Genomic DNA, 20,449 nt, shown 5'->3' with positions numbered 1-20,449 from the left:
AGCATGCCAGTGGATTTAAATAATTCTAAAGCTCTCATTTAGCATGCCTTACTAAAAGAAGATATGGAGCCAATTTTGACAATGTCCGTTCCTTTAATATTTGAGAGAAGGAAGAATACCCATTTAAATATTGCATACATTTAAACAATATATTCTGGTAAATGTGTCAGGATTTGACAACTTCCTTGCTCATCCTAGAACACTCTCACCTTTGCAAAATTATTTTCTCTATTTGATTGATACAATATATGAAATTTAAGAGGGTGCCATATTTTACTGGACACTATTTCATGTTTCAGGAAGACATTTTTACCTATTGATTTCTAACACAAAAAGATACTGTGTTTGTGAAGGCAACTTTTTGTAATACTAAAATGAGAAGTAATTTGAGCTGCAGGATTTATCAATATTATCGATGGCTAATTTTCTACTTTTGTGTAGTAAAAGCTTTGATTTCTCAAATTATCATTAATGCATTTAAAAACACATTGAAATCACAAAACGAATAGAATTATTTGTATATGTTCTTTCATATCAATTCCTGAAATATTTTCAAATGGTGACCCTTTATAATTAATGTAAATTTTAAAATTACCCATAAAACCATTCATGTTTTCTTAGAACTATTGTAGTTATACAATATCACATTATATTAGAACTGTTATCTATAAAATAAATGACCTCCACTAAACTTGACTTGCATCAAAAACAAACAGTTTCAGTATTTTATTATATGATAAATGTGGTAACAAATGTGGGAAGCATGCCCAAATATGTACAGATGAGTAGTCCATTGTGACAGCTGTGGCTTGACAAAATCATTATCAGTCTTATACTAATATTATTTTTTCCCTGTGTCTCTCTTGCTATAACTAAATTTCATTAACACTTTAGGAAATATGAGCCTTTCTCCATCTGGCACATGGCTTTTAAAGCTCATTTGCTGTAATTTACAAAATCTGCAAACAGCTGGCAAAAATATATTTTTATTAAGTTTTTAGCATATGATTTGAAAGATCTGTAATTTTGTCCACATTCCTAAAACCCAGAATATTTTCTTCATTTTCCAACTCTGGAATCTCCACAATTTCTTTCTAAATTGTAAGAAATTAGGTGGCTTGGTCTTTAATTATCAACTGGTACATTAAGGTCTCATATTTAAATTTTAAATATGGGTAATTCAACTGATCTTTATCCTTGGAAATATGAAAAGTATGAGAGGCTTCTTTTTTGTTTATTTGTTTGTTTTTACAATAAAGTTTTTAAACTGTACCTCTCGATACATAACACTGAATGACTAATTACTGTGTTTCCAGCTTTAGACTTTCTTTTGGTATATTATACACCATATGAATTTTTTCTATTGATAAAATCAGTTCATCTTTATAGTCCCTTATATCGTTATGATATGTGAGAAATAACAACCTTTAATATTAAGCAGTAGTATTAGTAATTTTTAATAAAGTTTGTTCCTAGAAAGTACAAATAAAGGAATAATAAATATGTTGTATATAAATACAAACAATCACATAAGCATATGTGGTTTTTAAAAGTTAGAAAAATTTGCAATAGGATATTGTAAAGAAAAAAGCATACTTTTTTTCTCTCTACTCTTTTACATAGACATTCAAAAGAATACTTCTGATTCCAGATTCTCCCGTGGAAATCAAACTAGTGTTTTGTAATTTAACTCAATTCTGACACTGCCAACCTGGGGACAGCATCAGATCCCACAGACTGAAGGCTCAGTCCCACAAGATTGACCCAACTTCAGACACCAATCTTGAGAACTAGGTTATCACATATGCTTTTGACTGACCAGCTATAAATGGGAGGTTTCCAAGACAGCCTCCTGCGTTTTGGTTAATTTGCTACAGCAGCTCATAGAGCTCAGAGAAACACTTTACTTACATCTGCCCATTTCTTATAAAAGGCATTACAAAGGATATAGATCAATAGATGAAAGTGGCAAAGAGCTTCCATGCCTCTATAGGTGTGGCATTCTCCAGAGGCCCCTTGAACCCTGTCCTATTGGGTTCTTATGAAAGCTGTGTTATGTAGGCATGAATGATTATATCGTGAGCTACTGGTAATCAACTCAACCTTCAGCCTCTCCTCTCTCTCTGGAAGTCATGGGGTGGGGCTGAATATTCTAATCCTCTTATTGCATGGTTTGTTTCCTTGGCAACCAGCTCCTGTCTTGAGACTCTCTGTGAGCCCACCAAGAGTTGCTTCATTAGAACAAAAGATGATCCTATCATCCAGGAAATTGCCAAGGATTTAGGAGATCTGTGTCAGGAACTGAGGTCAAAGACCAAATATTGGAACAGAAGATTCTCTTAGTACCCCTATCTATAAAAGTTTCAGAAGCTGTATGTCAAGAACTGAAGGAAAAAACCAGATATTTCTTCTTATATTACAACACTACAGATATTCAACAAGGGCAAGTAATAATAACTATAAAATATTTACGTAAATAATTTTGAGTTATGTTTGTTAAAGTAGGTGACTAGATGTCCAGAAAACAAAAAGGCTGCAGTTAGGAGTACGTGAACTCTTTATGAAAGTTCTTAAATTCATTAAAGAAGGAGCTAGATAGAATATTTAAGGGAACATGGGGACCCAGAATCAGAGACAGTTTTGTCCTGGAGACATTATCACAAAAATTATGAACTTGACAAATTTTGGTTCTCCTTGACACAGTATACACCAAGAGATGAGAATACAGTCCTAAACACCTTCCCCAGTTGATTTCAATAACCTTTTGATATAAATCTACTATCAGATTATTTCATCACCCAGGTGCTAAGTCTAGTACCCAGTAGTTATTTTTTCTGCTATCAAACCCTGATGACATGAGTTTACCTACATAACAGACCTATACATGTAACCCTGAACCTAAAATAAAAGTTAAAAAATTAAATATCTATAATCACACAAAGCTATAATTTTTGTGAAAGTGAGAAGCAAGTCTAAAATCCTTCCAATTTCCTCATCACAAGAAGATTACAATAAAAGTTACTGATCTTAGAGCAGGAGGTCTAGTAAGGATTTCCTTGAGATTGTATAATCAAAAGAAAATCTTAACATAGATTTGAAAGCCAAGATCACATAATATTTTAATCCAAAAGATGGTTTTCCTAAATGTCTAAGATACATATAATTTCTGAAATCTTTTACCCCAAATGATTTCATGAATAATTGTCATGGGAAAATGACATAGTCAAAAAAGAAAATCCAAACGGATGAACAGACTTCCTGTGATCATATAAAATAAGACTTAAAACTGTAAAGATGTCAGTTATCTCTAAATTGGGATACAGATTTAAAGTTATATCAATCAAAATCCTAATTCCAAAAATTTACTTTGTTGACAGTCCTGAACAAAATTTTAAAAAACATATCTGAAAATACGAAGAACCAACAATAGTGAAGATACCATTAAAGAAGAATAACAGAGCTAATGAACTTTTCTTAATCACGAGATTTGTCATCAAGGTACACTAATTCAGATGGAATTACATTAATATCACTGCAGGCAAATGGAAACATAGCAACAACACAAAAAAAAGAGATCAGAAATAGACTCATTTTATGGACACGATATTTAATTGAGATTTTATCACAAATCAGTGAGCAAAGGATAGATTTTTAAAATAAATGATGCTGAATGATTGAATCTACTATAATGCAGCTTTGCCAGTCAACTGGATAAGCTGCATCATAGTAGATAAGGGCACAAATCTGGAGCTAGATGCACACATCCAAGTCCCAGATTTGCATTTACAGCCTTGTAATCTTGAGCAGTTAACATCAATGTGCTTCATTTTCTCTGTCCAGAAAGTGAGCATAACAATAGCATGCCTACATCAGAGGTTTCTTTTAGGGATTAATTGAGTTAATATATTAAAATTTTGAGATGAATAGCTAACATATAGTAAACATGATATGTATTAGTAAGTCATAATTACCTTCATTATCCCTAATTATATTCAACATCATGATTTTGGAAAAATAAATCTGTAATTTTATCTTATAACATACTGGAATTATTTTCAGGTACAATAAAGGCCTAAGGGCAAAAAGAAAATATTAAAGATATTTAACTTCTATGTATGTATGAAAGATACAGGTGGTTTTGTTAAACATGGAGGTAGAGGCCATTTAAATTGTGTTGTCTGAGAGTTGATAAAACATTTGATATTTTCCAGTCATCTTTTATGTTTATATCAATGTTGTCACATAACTGGCAGATAATTGTTTTAATGTAGATTTGTGTTTCAGTACGTTTTACAAATTCTTTAAAATCGTCCCTCTCCTCATCTCAGCTTACCTAAGACCTAAGTAGTTCTCATCTTTTAAAAAGGCGATAATGCCCTCTATTCAACATGAAAGCTTTCTGGCTCATCAAAATTCAGTTATCTGTTTTCTATATTCCAGTAATATTTACCACACTCATGTAGCACTCATTATTTCCTTCCTGTGGGACTTTTAAATGGTTCAATGGTTAAAAATTCTGAATTTAGTGTGAGACGTATATATATAAGTTTGAGAACTAATTCTAGCAGTTACTAACTGAGGATCTAGGTGAAGAACAAGTTCTACACCTCAGTTTTTTTTCATTTGTAATACAGAATTAATAATCCCTGCTTTACGAGATTTAATTAGAATTGACTTTAAAAAATGTACCTATCAGAGTAGGTATATTTACTTACTCATTTCCAATTTTACTGTAAACTTATCAGCAGAAAGCACTGTGCTATATTGTTTATATCCACATGAGCATCATTCAAAATATCTTGTACAGAGACATATTTCATAAGAAATATTTAATAAGTTCATTATGAGAACTGGCTGTTAAAGTTAAAGTTCATTCTCCCCATTTTGCTGTGCATTGTCTTTTGAAAGCTCTAATTTCTCAAAGATAATTTCTTCTTCCCCTATTTTCTTGCATTTACTGCTAACACAAAGATGTCCAATTTCAGAGTTACTGAGTAAAGAAACATTTCCCTCCTTCTATTTTTTCCACATAATTATAAGACAATTTTAAACATAAAGAATCCATGGAGTAATACAATTTTGCTTTTGTGTGTAAAAGATATTACAGCTAATGGTCCTGGGTACTCTAGAGTGTTCTCATTAGGTGTGATTATGCTATTTCAATTACATCTCTTCCTCTTGTTACTATTATATTATTTGATTTTCTTAAACTCCTAATGTGCTTGAAAGAGTTTTGCCTTTCAAAAATTTTCAAAACAAGTTTTCAACTGATCACTGATAGTCTTGACCATATTTAATTATATAAAAGACACTGAAAACAATCAACAGACACCACTTTGATACTGTAGACTGGTCTCTCGCTCTTTCTCTCACTCTTTCTCATTGTCTGGGTGTAGGGGAGTAATAATTTTATCTGTATTATGTCATAAATAGAGAAAGATAGAATCTTTCTTTGCCACTAATTGGAGTGCAATATATTCAGGTTGTCTATGGAAGCTCTTGATTTTTCTGGTAATTTATATGACTGGCATTTTTGCATTTTTTTTTTTCTGGAAACTCACCCAGTGTTTTTTAAGAGGCTAAAAGGTTTTGCTTTTAGTGAAGATTTATTTTCATGGAATCCATTTTGAATGTTAAGACAGAGCCAATTAATTCCACATAGACTTAGTGAACAGAAGAATTAGAAGAGATCTTGGTATCCATAAAAGTCTAAACTTCGTCACTGACACTTGCTATCTGGCCTCTGTTTCAATACATCTAAATTGGAAGTAGCTATTTCTCAATAAGGCGCCTTTAACTTTGTCTATATCTAAATTCAGAAAATGTTCTCTTGTACAAAACCTGGAATTTTCTTCTTAATATTTCCACTCAAGCAAGTTTATCCTTAATTTGAGAGCCACTGAATATGAACCTATTACTTTTTCTTTATTAGAAACAATTAAAGAATACAAATTCAGGTATGATGGTTTTCTCACAACAAAAATTTATTTGTAGCTTCTAAATGTTTTGTACGAATTTTACCATTTGATTTTCATAAAAATTTATTAGGGTAGGTATTTTCACCCCAATTTTGCTTAGGAAAAAGAAATCAGGGCTTAATTTCTTACGTTAAAATAGAACTACCATTGCTTTCACATGGCTTCTTTCTCTAAGAAAAACAGTAATTTGTTTATAAGCTGACAATGTCAACTCTTCCTTAGTACACTAATTTATATCCATTAGCCATACTCAATTTTTGTTTATTTTTTGTAAATGCATCTTTTAGAATCATTGCCAATAAATGGAAGGAAGGAAAGAAGGAAGGGAAAGAAAGGAAAGAAAGGAAAGGGAAGGAAGGAAGGAAGGGATGGAGGAAGGAAGGAAGGAAGGAAGGAAGGAAAAGAAAGAGAAAGGTTTTCAGATATAACTTTCTTTGACACTTGTGTCCTAAACTGTGAATAATAGCTCTCCTTCATTACTATCTGTAATTGTCTACATAGGTATAATTTTGAATATCAGAAGTCTCCAATTTTGTAATAAAATATTGTTGATGCAACTATGGCTCCTGGGTTGTAAGAGCATTGCTATCTACAGTATACTTCTAAGAATGGCATGAGATAAGAAAATGCCTGCATTCCTAAGATTGTCGTCCATGAAACCAAGTATCAAATAGATAATGGAAAAGACATTTCTAACATTTACAATTATTAAAAACTAACATATAATACTTTTAAAGTCACCTTTTTCTGTACATTGAAATATAATTCTAATTCAGTCTAATACCATTATATTAATACAATCTTTCCAATTCTATTTGATATTACATTCACATATTTGGGTCACATATGTGCATTTTATTTGTACTCCTAAACATTTATTCTTTTATTTTTACTTCTTTTTTTTATTATTATACTTTAAATTCTAGGGTGCATCATTTATTCTTATATCTAAACATCTTTTACTCTAATCACTTTGGATAACACATACTTAGGTAACATAAATATTTATTGCCAATAATAACTAACAAATATTGATTGGCACAAATCTTTGTACTTTTTTAACTCATAATTCCCATTACAACTTTTAAAAAAACATATATATATATATATATATTTCTCCTCCTTTCAAAAAGTGATGCTGCAGCACAGACAGCATCGGTGCTATACAAATTTACAAAGTTTGTTAATGGTAGTGCCTGGGTTGGAGTCTAGGCAATTTGGTTCTAGAGTTCATGCTGTTAATCACCATCTCTTAGAATTCATTGTTTTAAGTATCCTTAGTCCTTACAAATGCAGGCTATATTAAGTTAGATTTCTTTTAGAGCTCATGTTACATGGCATAGTCTATCATAATTGTTCATTATAATAGTACTCAATTAGTGACCAGTTTTAACATTTCCAACCACAAACATGTGCACAAACACATACCCAGAATAATTCCTGGAAAATAACTTGAGGTCCGGCCGGCCGTGGTGGCTCATGCCTGTAATCCCAGCATGTTGGGAGGCCCACGTGGGTAGATCACCAGATCAGGAGTTCGAGACCAGCCTGGCCAACATACTGAAACCCTGTCTCTACTAAAAATACAAATTAGCCGGGTGTGGTGGTACGCACCTGTAGTCCCAGCTACTCGGGAGGCCGAGGCAGGAGAATCGCTTGAACCTGGGAGGCAGAGGTTGCAGTAAGCCAAGACTGCTCCACTGTACTCCAGCCTGGGTGATAGAGTGAGACTCTGTCTCAAAAAAAAAAAAAAAAAAAGAATGAACGAAAGAAAGAAAATAACTTGGGGTCTAATACACTCTCAGATGTCTTACCTTTTGACAGCAATTGGTGAGGTGACAGATAGCTTAGTAGCTAGTGCTAAGACAGACCTAAGTTTACATATATGGTTATAACTCACCTATTTTCATGAACTTTTTATTCATTTTATAAGAGTTCCTGAAAATGACATTGTAAAATTCATTTATTCAACAATTTGTTACCTGCTGTTCTCAAGATTTTCTGCCTTTCTTCTTAAAGTATGATCTGAACACCATCATTTAGCAACATTACCTGAAAACTTCTAAGAAACACAGAATGTCAGACCCCATTTGAGATCTACCAAACCCAAATCCTTGTTTTTCAAAGATCCCGGGTGGTTTATATGCACATTAAAATTTAATACTCAATGCTCAATAATATCCAATGGACTCTACCTTTTAGTAGCTTACATTCTGCTCTACTGCACTGTATGGTAGCCACCAGTCATGTGTGGCATTTACACTTAAATGTAACTTATTTTAAATGAAACAGCAAGAAAATTCATTTCTTCTGTAATACTAGCCATAGCTTAAGTGTTAAATAATTACTCGTGTAAGAGTGAATATTGTCTTGGATATCTGTGATATAAAATATTTCCATCATTGCTGAAAGTAATATTCTAAGTGTTGCTCTGCAGCAAAAATCAACAATTTTTACTTTTTGTAAAGAGTCAAGAAATAAATATTTCAGGTTCTGCAGCCTATATACAGTCTCATTTCTCCTTCTCCTCCCCTTACTTCTTCTTTAATAACCCATTTAAAAATGGTAAGCAATACTTAGTTAGTGGGTAAAAAATATAATTCATTAATTAAAAAGAATAAAAAAACATGCTGTGGAGTGAATTTGGTGTATAGGCCATAGTATGTAGATGCCCATTCTAGGTAACAATTTTGTAGATAAAACAGGTGATTAAATAATACTTACAAGAAGAGATGTGCAAAGTACTCTGTTGGGTGCAAAAGACCTAAAATAAGAACTAAAAACCTACAGAACTTTTAGATTTTCTTGTTATTGAAGGCATTCCTTAATTTTAATCCGATTTTTTTCTAAGAAAAGACAGAGGTGGTACAAAAAATATCTTGAGTTTCACCGAGTGCTGAATCAGCCTTGCCATCAAACATAGCTGCACCAGGGAGGAATGGAAGATTATCATTCTAAATTGACAACAATTTGACACCGGTAACTGGAGGCACAGAGTAGCCATTTCAAGACACAATAATGATGATAACAAATTAACTGAAATAGTCACCTTTATTACTGGCTCCTCTTTACAAAGACCTCAGAGCCCTGTAAAGTATTATAGAATTGTTTCTGTGAGAAGCTTGGGGTATTTCAGTTGCTCTTTTAACAAAAAAACGCACCATTATAGTTCCCTTATTTACTGCTTGTGTGCATGGAAATTGTGTTTCTTTCTATAATCCTAACCCCAAAACCCACTCACGTTAACTCTTTTTGAGATTACACTAAATTATAAAGTTCTCCAGGCAATGGGAAAAAATGTCTTAACTTGTGTTTTGCATAAATTTAAAAGTGATCCCATAATTTGGGATCTCAATTTGAGATCCCAATGTCACACATGACTGGTGGCTACCACACAGTGCAGTAGAGAAGAATGTAAGCTACTGAAAGGTAGAGTCCATATGATTTGGGACCTTAATTTAACCTCAAACTGTGTCAGGAAATTTATATAAATCCAGTGGAAGACACCTGGCTGTAATCAGAATTCCCCTCATCCAAAATTGAAGAGTCTGTTATTGAATTTAGCTGTTAGAACCTGGTCTAGTTTTCCCTTTGAATGAGTTTTCTTCTAAGAGGGGCCTCTGCTTCTCTGTAAAGAGGGTTCTATTGAGCCTATAGAGTTTATTTTCCAATGTTCCTAAATATGTCTGGACCCTAGCACTGATAACAGCCCAGATTCAGGTGATATTCCTGCAACATATATAGTAAAGATATAATAAAAATTATTTCTAAAATGTGTTCTGAATTATTAAAACTCAGAATTAAAGCAAAGTAACTTTTGTATGATATTTCTAACTGGTAAGTTAAATATATCATTTCATGATTAATATAAAATGTATTCATGTTTACATGATAAACATTTCATTTTATCATTTTGTTGAGAATCTTTCACGTAGTAAAAAACAAAAGAAAAGAAAAACAAGAACAGAAACACACTTTAATACTAAAAATATGTATTTCTGGCAGGGGGCAATGACTCATGCCGGTAATCCCAAAACTTCGGAAGGCCGAGCCAGGTGGATGATTTGATTTCAGGAGTTTGAGACCAGCCTGGCCAACATGGTGAAACCTCGTTTCTACTAAAAGTACATAAATTTAGCCAGGTGTGGTGGCGAATGCCTGTGATCCTAGCTACTTGTGAGGCTGAGTTGGGAGAATTGCTTGAACTGGGAAGACAAAGGTGGCAATGAGGTGAAATCATGGTACTACACTCTAGCCTGGGTGACAGAGTGAGACTCTGTTTCAAAAACAGTCAATAAATACAATAAAAATACAATTTTCCATTTTATTCCGGTTAAACATCTCAAACTGGTTTATGGTGCTTAACCTGTCCCTGTATCTAAAACTGGCCATTACTTCTCCTTGTAAATAGCCTTTTATTGTAAGTAGGAAAAAAACTCTTCTGTCTCAAACTCATTAAATTATTTGTCTGATTATGTAAATTGTAAATGTTTTAATAATGGAGTTACATGAAATACATAATGCCACTGACAACTAATTACATTGTAAATTGCATTATAGCATGTTTGCTATTTCAATTTTACTCCTCAGCCAGGAGGTATAAAATTTGTAGCTAAGTATTCAAAGTATAATTACTTGAATAAATGTGTCATTCTTTGCATATATATTCAAGCTCCTATTCATTAAAAGAATTATAACTATACTTCAACAAAAATAACTTGATTCTTCCCATATCTAAAGATAATTAAATTTTAAAACTATAACCTTCAAATGGAAAAGTGTTAACCTTGAAAGCATACTGAAGATACTTACCAGACACATAGATGTAAGTTAACTAAACTCTATTTTCGTATTGTGCAAGGTTTGTTCCAAAATGTTTATTAATTGGTTTCTTATTAAAAAAGACAAACTAAAGTATATGGAAACTAATATAAATATATAAATATCTGTAACTGTAGATATAGAAATAGTATCTTTTTAGGCAAAGGCTATCCAAAAGAATTAGATTATATGTGAAGACAACTACAGATACAAACTACAAACCACTCAAGTCAGAGAAGGCAAAAAGGCAAAAATATATTTTACACATTCATTGCTTGGTTGTTAAGACACTATGCCTTGGCAATACAGTAGATCTGTTCCCCATAAAATCACCTCATCAATTCACACTACGCAAAGAAAGTTAGAAGAAAAAGTTCAAAGTTGATGACTCAAATAAAAACCCAGACTCTAGACAGACAAGATATTTTGTACAACACATCATTTGAATATTATATATTCATATCTCTATGTGAATATGTCCTATTATCTGCAGGTTACATAAGGAGTACAAGTCTAGGAACAAATTCTAATGCTTTGCTAAAAAAAATCTTATGCTCTCCAAGTGGCCAAGTAATCAATCTAAACTTCAGTGTACACCTGTGGAAAAAAAATGAGTTTACACTATTGACTCAGACTTTTATCCTAAGCAACTCTTGGATTCATGTACTTTGTTTCCTCCAGATTTTGCTCAGTGCACTTTCCCTCTGCTAATTTTGATATGTATAATTTTGTTGTGACAAACCATAACTTTGAGAGTAACACCTTTTGGGTGCTGTGAGTCCTTCTAGTCTGCTGGTCAGATTGGCCCTTGGCTGATGTCTAGAAACTTGGTGGGTAAATGTTTCCTCGTCAGCCTTGACATCCAAACCAAATTTGGGTGCTGATGTATCCTGCTCTGTAGGTTGACCACAAGATAGAGGGTGCGTACAGCAACAGCTTCTGTGCAAACCTTGGGTACTGATTCTCTAATGATATTTCCTTAGAGACAACACTTTATGCATTTTGTCACACTGTTTACTGGAAAAATTAAGTGGGTCCTATGCTGCTCCACTGGGAAAGAATATGAACCTGATTTCCTCCAGATTTTGCCCTATGCACTTTCCCTTTGCGGATTTTGATTTGTGTAGTTTTGCTATGATAAACCATAACATTGAGTATAACAACATTTGAGTGCTGTGAGTCCTTCTAATGAATTACTGAACCTCAGTGATATTAGGGACCATCACATAACATGTTAATAGTTTTGCAGAGGACTAAATTAGACTCAGAAGTATGCATAACTTTCCTCTTTATGCCACGTCTATCTCCTATTATTACTTACCTAGAGCCCAATTGTGCAACTGATTGATCATGTTGCCATGCCTTCTATGTCAGTAGAGATTTTCACAATCAAAAACAAGAAGTAGTTTTTCTATAATGTTTTCCAACTTTATACCCTGTTAAATTATGACACTAAATTATAATTGTGAGAAATAACAACCTGCATTTGGCATATCATTATAAATAAATGGCACCAAATTTATTTTCTAATGAAAGTAAACATTACAGAAAAAGTAGAAAAAGATTTAGAGACATACTATTTTATTCTTCTGAAAACAAATACTGAAATAAAAGTTTGTACATTTGCACATTTAGGAAGCCCTTGGAATACATAAAATTACTGCATTTATTTACATAATTATAAATATTATTTAGAAAATGAATTCATTTTAAAACTGATTCTGACAAAACGATGGTCTTTTTTTTAATTTGAATTCTTGATCTCATTATGAAAACAATTTATATTTATGGTTACCATGTAAAATGTAGAAAAATAAACCTGTAATAACAAAATGATAGGCATTTTTGTCTTCCCATTATCCAGGGATAGCTTTATGACTTTAGTGTGTGCCCTTTGCCTGTGTATGCCTCACTCTATTTTTTTCTTTCTCTGCATATATAGTCTAACTAATTAAAATTTTAAAGCACTATTCACTTAAAAAGTATGTTACAAATATTTTATGTTTTTGTCTCTAAAAGTGATTTTTATGATCCAACATCATAACTTTACCATTAGCATTTCTTACTGGTGTACAGGAAACATGAACAGGTTTTCAAAAGATGGGGGATAGCAGGAACAACTTTATAACAATGAATTTGACAATTTTTGTGAAAGTAGTAATTTTTGAGAAACACAATGTACCACAACAAATAAAGGAAGCAATAGATATTCTGAAAGTCTGATATCTATTACAAAATTAAAATCTATTATTTAAAAAAACTATAAAAATAAACCCATATGCTTAGACCCATATAGATTCATCATATTCTTCCAAATACTTAAGAAATTCATATCAAATTTATACATAACCATCCAGATAATGAAAAATGAAGGAAGAAATAAAAATTATTTTTATGAGGCCATAGTAGCAATGATACCAATGCAAGATAAATATATTACAAGAAGAGAAAAATGCAGAAACATCACATCCTGAACATGGATTTAATAATCATTGATAAAATATTAGCAAAAGAAATTAGGCAATAAGGGATAAATTCATCGACCAAAACAGGTTAATTCATAGATGCAACAGTAAGTTAGCATCTGCAAACATTCAATATAATTCATAATGTTAACAAAAATCAAAGGTCATATCATTTCAATAAAGAAAACTCTCTTAATAAATAATAATAAATGTACTCATATTATTCACTTTTAGTAAAGTAGAAATAGAGAATGACCTTTTTGTTAAAATAAAGAGTAATACTGGCCAGGTGTGGTGGCTCAAGCCTGTAACCCCAGCACTTTGGGAGACTGAGGCAGGTAGATCGCTTGAAACCAGGAGTTTGAGTCCAACCTGAACAACATAGTGAGACCCACTCTCTACAAAAATTACAAGAATTATCCAGGTGTAGTGATGTGCACCTGTAATCCGTTACGCAAGTTGCTTAGCTAGGAGGATTGCTGGACTCTAGGACGTTGAGGCTGCAGTGAGCCATGATTGTGCTACTGTACTCCAGCCAGATCAACAGAGTTAGACCCTGCCTCAAAAAAAAAAAAAAAAAGAAAAAAAGAAAAAGTAAAAGAAAAGAAAAAAGAGTAATACCTCAGTGGAGTGACATCACCAAAATGGCAGAATGCAAGTAATCTGGCTTCACTCCCCGCCAGAAAACCAAAACCAAATATCCAGCACCAGGATCATCACCAGCAGTATCACATGTACTTCAAAAATATGTACAACTATTATGTATTGATAAAAAATAAAACCAATAAAATGTAATAGTTCAGAAAACTACAACAAAGTACAAAGATAACAAATAATAGTGAAGTATGAAAAAGTTAACTCTGAGTTCTGCATGAGACAAGGATGCCTGATATCGTGTATACTACAAACCATTCCACAGAACTGGGACACAGCCAGACAAGAAGGCCAAAAATTTCCACCAACACCAATACAATACAGTGCAATACAATACAAGACAAATAAAGACAATACAATGCAACACCATAAGAAAATTTTTAAAATAAAAGATATTTTATTTGGGAAAAAAAAAAAAAAGAGATGATTGCGCTTAATGTAACCAGCTCAAGTCCAGCTGTTTGGTGCTCAGAGTCAAAACATGAGAAGCTAGGTGTGGTAAAGGAAAGCAGCTTTTATCAACCAAATGCTAGCAGATGGGAGAATGGCTGGCCTCAAGCCTCAAAGGAACCATCTCAGCCTTCCAGGCTGAGTGAAGGGGTTTAGGAAGTAAAATTTGGTGTGGGGAATATACAGGGGTGGGGCAAGAGGGTGCAGCTCTGCGTGTCTTGTTCTGAAGGTTATCTTGCATAATCACCTGTCTGGAGGTTGGGTTGTGTCATGCTGACTTTGGCCCAGTAGTGGCAGACTAAGCAGAGGGATTTGGCAGCTTGATGTCTATCCCTGATTTGATTCAAATTGGCCCCTGGAACTTCTTTCTTTTGGAGGAGGGTTTTTTTTTTAATTATTTGTAATTAATATATAATAATTATACATATTTACAGGGTAAAATGTAATTTTTTAAAAATTTCAACTTTTAGATATATAGGGTATATATGCAGGTTTGTTACATGAGGATATTGGGTGATGAAATTTGGGATAAGGATCCCATCACTCAGGCAATGAGCATAGGACTCAACAGGTAGTTTTTCAACCCATCCCCCTCTTGCCCTCCCTGTTCCAGCAGTCTTCAATGTCTATTATTCCAACATTGATATTCATGTGTGCTCAATGTCTAGCTCCCACTTATAAGTTAGAACATGCCGTATTTGTTTGTCTGTTCCTGCATTAATTCACTTAAGATTATAACCTCCCACTGCATCCATGTTGCTGCAAGGGACATGATTCTATTTTTTATGGCTGCATAGAATTAATGGTGTATATGCACCACATTTTCTTTATCCAGTCTACCATTGATGTACACCTGGGTTGATTCCATGTCTTTGCTATCATGAATAGCACGGCAATAAGCATACATCTGCATGTGTCCTTTTGGTAGAATCATTTATTTGCCTTTGGGTACATACCCAGTAATTAAATTGCTGGGTTGAATGGTAGCTCTGTTTTAAGGTTTTTGAGAAATCTCCAGACTGCTTTCCACAGTGGCTGTACTAATTTACCTTCCTACCAACAGTGTATAAGTTTTCCCTTTTTTCCAGACTCTCACCAGCATCTGTTTATTGACTTTTTAATAGTAGCTATTCTGACTGGTGTGCAATGGTATCCCATTGTGATTTTGATTTGCATTTCTTGCATGATTCGTGATGCTGAGCATTTTGTCATCTGCTTGTTAGCTACTTGTATGTCTTCTTTTGAGAAGTTTCTGTTCATATTTTTTGCCCATTTTTTTAATGGAGTTATTTGGTGTTTTTTTTTTTGTTTTTGTTTTTGCTTGTTGATTTGTTTAAGTTCCGAATAGATTCAGGTTATTAGGACTTTGTTGGATGTATTGTTTACGAATATCTTCTCCCATTATGTAGGCTGTCTGTTTGCTCTGTTGATAGTTTCTTTTGCTATGCAGAATCTCTTTAATTAACTAATTACTAATTTAATTAGTTACTAGTTTAGTTAGGTCCCACTTGTCTACTTTTGTTTTGGTTACTTTTGTTTTAGTTACAATTGCTTTTGCAGACTTACTCCAAATTCATTGCAAGGCTGATATCAAGAAGAGTATTTTCAATGCTGCTGCCTAAAATTTTCATAGTTTGAGGTTTTTCATTTAAATCTTTGATACATTTTGAGTTAATTTGTTGTATATAGTGAAAGGTAGGGATCCAACTTCAGTCTTTGACATATGGCTAAACAGTTATCCAAGCACCATTCATTGAATAAAGAATCCTTTCTCCATTGCATGTTTTTGTCTGCCTTGTACAAGATCAGATGGTTATAGGTGTGTAACTTTAAGTTTTCTATTCTGTTTTGTTGATATATGTGTCTGTTTTTGTACCAGTACCATGCTGTTTTGGTCACTGTAGCTTTATAATATAGTTTAAAATTGCCCCTAGAATTTCTAAGCAAGCATGTAATTAGATAAGAGAGTGCTGTGCATAGAAAGTGCTGGTGGGAAAGGGAGATAAACAAAAAGTTTTGGGCCAGGAGCGGTGGCTCATGCCTGTAATATCAGCACTTGGGGAGGCTAAGGCAGGCAGATCATCTGAGGTCAGGAGTTCAAGATCAGCCTGGACAACATGGTGAAACCATGTCTACACTAAAAATACAAAAAATTAGCAGGACGTGGTGGTGCAAGCCTGTAATCCAAGCTCCTCAAGAGGCTAAGGCAGGAGAATTGTCTGAGCTCAGGAGGTGGAGGTTGCAGTGCGCTGAGATCATGCCATGGCACTCCAGCCTGGGTGACATAGCAAGACTTCATCTGAAAAAAAAAAATAGTTTTCAAAGTACAAGGCTATATTCTGAGATTCGGATGGAAAGAAAAAGAATTCAAAATTAATTTCAAGGCTGAGATACTCAGTTACATTACTTTCAAATGTCACCATATAAGCACCAGAATGGCTAATATATGAAAAATACACAAAACAAAATGTTTAGGAAGTCTCAAACTGCTTACAATATCGTAATTACTGTTGGTAATGAAATTTGATGGAATACCTTTGAAAAAATAACCATATGAATGTTCTGTAACTCAGTAATTTTATTTCCAGGTAAATAGCTAACAGAAATGTGTTTACACTTTTACAAGAAGAAATGTACATTATACATTAAAATCAGAAACTGTATATCAGCTAACTTCATCATCATCAACTTCAGAATAGCATTTTGTTATGTAATAGAATATTATTTAGTAATTAGAATAAGTACATAGAATGATATAGAATAGTCTTATGAGGATAATATTTATGAAAGACCCAGATCCAAGAATATGTTCTATATGAATGTATATCAAGATAGAAAAAACTCATCTTTGGTTTTGAAAATCAAGATAGGGCTTACATTTTTGTAGGTGGAGTTAGTGACAGGAAAGAGGCAAAAAGAGTACTGGTAATTTTCTGATCTTTGAGTGATTAAGTTTTAAATAGTTGCTTCTCAGTTTACATTTTTAATAAAATTATCAGTACAGTATTATCTAAAAACTGTATATAAATTTTGATGCATATTAAAAATAAAATTTTATGGTCTATGTAACTTTTTTATTATAACTTTCATTTTAGGTTCAAAGTTACATGTGCAGGTTTGTTATATAGGTAAACTGTGTCTCACTGGGGTTTGGTGTACAGATTATTTTGTCACCCAGGTAATAAGCGTAATGCCTAATAGGTATTTTTTTCTGATCCTGTTCCTCCTCCTACCTCCACCCAAAAGTGGGCCCCAGTGTCAGTTGTTTCCCTCTTTGTGTCCATGTGTTCATGTTGTTTAGCTACCACTTATAAGTGAGAACAGGCAGGATTTGTTTCTCTGTGTCTCTGTTAGTTTGCTAAGAATAATAGACTCCAGCTCCATGTTGCTGCAAAGGACATGATCTCATTCTTCTTTATGGCTTTGTATGATTCTATGATGTATGTGTACCACATTTTCTTTATGTAGTCTACCATTGATGGGCATCGAGATTGATTCCATGTAATTGCTATTGTCAAGAGTGCTGCAATGAACATGCAGGTGTGTGTGTCTTTATGGTAGGGCAATTTATATTCTTTTGAGTGTATAACCAGTAATGGGATTGTTGGCTCAAATGGTAATTCTGTTTCAAGTTCTTAGAGGAACTGCCACACTGCTTTCCACAATGGCTGAACTAATTTACAGTTCCACCAGGAGTGTACAAGTGTTCCCTTTTCTCTGTAACCTTGCTAGCTTTTGTTAATTTTTGACTTTTTAATCATAGCCATTCTGACTGGTGTGAGACGTTATCTCACTGTGGTTTTGATTTGCATTTCTCTAATGATTAGTGATGTTGAACATTTTTTTCCTATGCTTGCTTGGCCTATATAGCTCTTATTTTGATAAGAGAGATTTCATCAGTTAAGTACTGTATTTTGAAATGTCCCTTTGTTATGCCAGAAATTTTTACTCCCAGGTTACTGTCCTATGGTAAGACTTCAAATATGTGAGAGATATATGAGAGGACAATTGTGAAAGGGTAGGCAAGAAAGGATTGGCAGATGAATTCCTGAAAAAAATAAGTTTTAAAGAAGCATGTAAAAAGAGGATGAGATTCTGAAATTTCATTATGTTTAGACATTTATAGTCTCACGAACTTTGGAAAGTTTCATGCTTCCTGACATAATTATACTACACTGTTTGTCTTTCAACTTCATCACTGTATGTATATTCAACTATAAGAACATTTTACAGTAGGCACAGATGTAAAGAAGTGCTCCGTGAAAGAGGCTCATTCAAAGTGATAAGGGTTGAGGAGTGAGTTAGAAAGGATAATCCATGTGAATTTTGTAGAAAAATGGAGATTCACGTGTGATGGAAGTGACTTCTCTGGGACCACCTAGATGCTGTTTAAACATTCTGCCATAATAAATGGAGAGAAAAATGAGATGGAGAGAGAAACACATAATTAGCCAATTATCTAGAAAACAGATTAAATAGCTGCTCATGGGTTTTATTTGAAAGAAAATTATAATTTCATTTGACCACATTAGGGCATTTTATACAAAGGTGGAAGAAAATAATTACAAAGGCAAACACACTTATTTTAAAATTGCATCTATCACAAACTATTTGCATTTTTAATGCAGGGATGATTTTTAAATTTCAGATAATTATTTTAATTATTGTTTTTATAATGCATTTTAAAATATTATTGATATTGAGAGAGCAATCATGAACTATAATACATAACAAAGTGTTTGCTACTCTATACGTGGTTCTACAAAAGCAAATCTATTAACTTTTGATTTTGTTCATGTAAAGTGACATATTGTTAAGATTCCTTAGAAATAGGCTGGGCATCGTGGCTCACACCTGTAATCCCAGCAGTTTGGGAAGCCGAGGCGGGTAGATAACCTGAGGTCAGAAGTTCCAGACCAGCCTCACCAACATAGAGAAACTCCGTCTCCACTAATAATACAAAAATTAGCCGGACATGGTGGTGCATGCCTGTAATCCCAGCTACTCGGTTGGCTGAGGCATGAGAATTGCTTGAACCCAGGAGGTGGAGATTGTGATGAGCTGAGATCATGCCATTGCACTCAAGCCTGGGCAACTAAAGCGAAACTCCATCTCAAAAAAAAAAAAAGAAAGAAAGAAAGAAAAATAAAAGGCATATTTTTCTTCAAGGTTAATAAAATACTTTATTTGCCATGGTGATTCATTTTTTTCCGTGTTTCTATTGAAGTAGACAGTTTGGTCCCTTTGAATAACATTTTAATTGAAAACCATGAACCTGAAAGTTCAAGTCTATTTACTCACACCAGGAAAGCTTGACTGGTTTTTTTTTTTTTTTTAACATCATTTTTATCTCATAACATCACTTTGATGATTTTGAATGGATCATAGATGTTTAATGCTTATTAATATATTGTTATGGATTGAAGTTGTTGTCCATTCAACATTTATATAATGAAATCCTAACTTCCAATGTAGTGGAAATGGGGACTTTGGGAGTTATTTAGGTCATTAGGGTGGAGGCCTCATGAAAGGAGTTAGTGCCCTTATAAGAAGATACATAAGAGAGTTTGTTTTCTCCCTCTCTCTGTCCACCATATAAGTATATAGGAAAAAAAAAAAATCCATTACAAACGAGAAGGAATGCCCTCATCAGATATTGGATCTGGTGACACCTTGATCTTGGACTTAACCTCCAGTTATGAGAAATAAATGTTTATTGTTTAAGCCACCACATCTATTGTATATTACTATAGCAACCTGGACTGACCGAGGCATCTATCTTGACTTCAACTATAAATTTAACATACACAAGGATTTAAGTAGCACTGAAAACAATAATGCAAGTCCTTTAGCACAATATTTCATAGCATGGAGGCCGTGTTATAAAGATTGCTAAAAATGTATCAACTTTATTGTTCCAGATTTAAATTTCTAAGATTCCCCACACAGAAAGAATGGGTACGGGCAGATGCTTTTTACTCACATTGGTTATGTTGCTTTTTGGTGTGTTTCCTCTCTGGTCTCAAAATAGTTTTGTCTCCTTCCTGGTAAACTAATATTACTTAGAGAAACTACGACTTT

At 33.4% G+C, this 20,449-nt stretch overlaps 1 long non-coding RNA gene across 1 annotated transcript in view; it reads left to right on the top strand.

Annotated features, from left to right (window-relative positions):
- The first annotated feature begins 2,196 nt into the window (after positions 1-2,196).
- LOC129059360 (uncharacterized) overlaps positions 2,197-20,449 on the top strand; it is a 28,625-nt gene continuing 10,372 nt past the window's right edge. Inside the window, exons 1-2 of the long non-coding RNA XR_008525186.1 lie at positions 2,197-2,447; positions 3,378-3,498. This is a non-coding gene — a long non-coding RNA (uncharacterized LOC129059360). The remainder of the gene's footprint in view (positions 2,448-3,377; positions 3,499-20,449) is intronic.

The sequence above is a fragment of the Pongo abelii genome, chromosome 4, assembly GCF_028885655.2.
Source record: "Pongo abelii isolate AG06213 chromosome 4, NHGRI_mPonAbe1-v2.0_pri, whole genome shotgun sequence".
Lineage (NCBI taxonomy): Eukaryota > Metazoa > Chordata > Mammalia > Primates > Hominidae > Pongo > Pongo abelii.
Note: the sequence above shows the minus strand (reverse complement) of the source record. Positions and strands in the feature narration are given on the sequence as shown.